The sequence below is a fragment of the Bufo bufo genome, chromosome 5, assembly GCF_905171765.1.
Source record: "Bufo bufo chromosome 5, aBufBuf1.1, whole genome shotgun sequence".
Taxonomy (NCBI): domain Eukaryota; kingdom Metazoa; phylum Chordata; class Amphibia; order Anura; family Bufonidae; genus Bufo; species Bufo bufo.
The window spans coordinates 548625546-548628886 of NC_053393.1; positions in this window are offsets into that span (position 1 = coordinate 548625546).

Below are 3341 nucleotides of genomic sequence, written 5' to 3' on the forward strand. Positions count from 1 at the left end.
TCTTCACACAGGCCAGAGGGTTTTTTCCTTTGCGTCTGTAACTGCATGTTATTTTCAAGCCAACAACGACATCTTGTGGTCTAAAACAGAATACCACCACTTGCTGCCATTCCTGATACATCCACGGTGCTCTGCTGCCAAGTTACACTAGAATTGCACTAGAATCTCTCTGAATTCACTCAGACCCCAGATGATCCACGAGAATCACCCTATCAGGCTTATAAACCAACCATAGTAATATAGCCGCTTCACGGACTAATATGACCTGCTGACACCCGAAACATCGGCATCGCAAGCGACAACAGGTCATACCGCAGTTTTCCCCTTTTTTTCTACTCCTGGTGTCATAAACGCCCTGTGAGGTCCACCCTCCCAGGCCTATAACAAAATCCCGACACCAGACAGCCAGGCTTAGCTGACAGAGATTATGGACAAAATTGTAGCTAAGAACTCTTCTACAACTGCACGCAAAACCTCCCAGGCGCACTCTGTTCCAACCACCACTGATACTGCAACCAAAATGTCTAAATCCACGGGCAAACTGACAAAAAAAAGCGCCCAAGACTACCCAAGGACTCTTCCAATCAGCCTCAGACATACCTTTCTCTGCTGAACTTATAACATACGGTGACATTACACCACCTAATCTCTCCCCTAGATACTCCCCTTCTCTCTCTCCTGAAGAGGATCCTAACCATGCTTCTACTGTGGCACAAAAAGTTTCATGGGTTCTTCTACCTCTCTTTGACAAGAGACTGGAGGTACTCCACTCCTCTATCAACTCTGCCTTACAACTGATCACCACGAACTCCCAAAAAATCACAGACCTGAAGAATAAATACGCAGCCCAGGAGATAACTATATCCAATTTGGAACACACCATAACACAATGCAGAGAAACAGAGTCTACTCTAACCGCTAGACTGGAAGACCTTAAAAATCGAGATCGCCGCAACAACCTTAGATTCATAGGCGTTCCAAAGAGCATCGTAGAAGAGGACTTACTTACGTACTTAACCGTAGACCTACCTACAGCACTGGGCCTGGAGCTGTCGATAAACTTCACATTGAACAGGCACACAGAATTGGACCACCTAAGCCAGCTGGTATGGACAACCCAAGCCCCTGCTAGGTCATCGCAAAACACCTGAACTGGGCGATCAAATAGCAGATCTTGCATGCCTATCGGCACCAACGCACACTGAAAATACAAGGCCACTGTATTTTACTTTTCCAAGACTTTTCTGCATCAATCTCCCAGAAGCGGAGAGCATTCACCCCAATATGTCATAGTCTCTACGACAGGGCGATCCGATTTCAGCTGATCTATCCAGCAAAGTTACGGGTGCTGGATAATGGCAGACAACTCATCTTTGAGGACCCACGGGACGCCCGCTGCCACTTCCAACTGGACCATGAGAACTGAAGCCTGTTCCATCATACTGGGAGGGTCCCTTACACCTCTCCATGCTCATGATCTTACCAACATGGGAGGCCCACGGGTCTCACTACCCCCGCAGTAATAGACTGCAGGGTGGTATCTAAATTTTACTGAGGTTAACCTTTGTTAGCACTAACGTGCAATTGTTTCTATAGTTTTTGACATGTTTTGTTTTCTTTATGGCCCACTTATCACCTCTTGTTCTTTTCCTCCTGGCATTTGGCCGCGGCGTGCGGACCTCTGAGCACTCCATCTTGGTCTTCCAACTCTGTTCTCTGTCGCTGCTGGGACGACGGGGAATAGTCAGTCATGACACACTCTTTGAACCTTTACATCACTATCCTGAGGTCAGATGACATCATACACACCCTATTAAACGGGGGATTACAATACCCCCACCACACTTAAACTGATATCCTGGAACGTGGCGGTGTCACGAGGGTGTCAAGAACCACGCCTGACTCCGTTATACACGGGGTCAGGAAGTCGCAGCGGTTGGCTGCACGCTCTATGTAAGATAGGGCTGTTTCCTTATGGTAGCTTTCTGGGTTTGCTTTGCAAACCCTTTTGGCTCACTCAGGGATCCGTAGATCCTTCTCCTCAGCTGTTCCTTGTCCAGCACTCCCAACCTCCTTATATTCCCCTCTCACACTTCTCTGGTTGCCAGATATAGAGCTTCCTGCCTGGACATCTATTCTGACCCTCTGGAGCTGTGTTGCTGCGTTCTCTGGTAGTTGGTCCAGAACGCTACCCTCCGGATCCCTGTTGGACCTTTGTGGTCTATTGTGGTCGCCCACCTGGGTGTATGTGTTTGTCTGTTTTGTCTGTCCTCTCCCTGGTGTTTCCCTCTTAGTGACAGTGGTGCGGACTTGCGATCCCACCGGCCCGTTCACTATCTAGGGCTCATTTTAGGGAAAGCCAGGGTTCAGGCACGTGATCGCCGCACGGGTGAGGAACCCGTCTAGGGACGTCAGGGCAGTCAGGCTTTCCCTTTTTCCTCCCTGTGCGTGACGCCGGTCATTACATTATATCTGGCCCTTATTTTGTGTAGGTAAAAAAAAAACTACTTAGAATCCAGTATGGATCAAATTGCTGCTCTGTCCAAACAATTTCATGGCCTGCGTCCTTGCCTACATTTTCGCGAATTAAATCGGATAACCATCCGAGACCCATACCCTCTTCCTCTCATTCCTGACCTGTTTAACCAGATTGCGGGTGCTAGGTGGTTCTCCAAACTTGATCTTAGGGGGGCCTACAATCTGATTCGTATTAAGGAGGGGGATGAGTGGAAGACAGCTTTTAACACCCCTGAGGGGCATTATGAAAATCTAGTTATGCCTTTCGGTCTGACCAATGCTCCTGCCGTCTTTCAACATTTCGTTAATGACATTTTTAGTCATCGGCAGGTTTGTGGTAATATACCTAGATGATATTTTAATTTATTCGTCTGATCTGAGAGCACATGAGGTGCATGTCAGACAAGTACTGCAGGTCCTACGGACGAATGAATTATATGCTAAAATTGAAAAATGTGTCTTCGCCGTTCAGGAGATACAATTCCTAGGTTATTTTTTATCTGCTTCAGGTTTCCGGATGGATCCTAGGAAGGTCCAGGCAATTTTAGATTGGGATCTTCCTGAGAACCTCAAAGCACTGCAACGGTTCTTGGGCTTCGCGAATTTCTATAGGAAATTCATTAAAAATTATTCACTTATTGTAAAACCCCTTACTGACATGACTAGGAAGGGGACTGATTTTTCTAAATGGTCTGACGCCGCTAAAGTTGCTTTTTCCTCTCTAAAAGAGAGGTTTACCTCAGCACCTGTACTAGCCCAACCTGATGTCTCTCAGCCTTTTATTGTTGAAGTCGATGCGTCAGAGGTGGGAGTGGGGGCGGTGC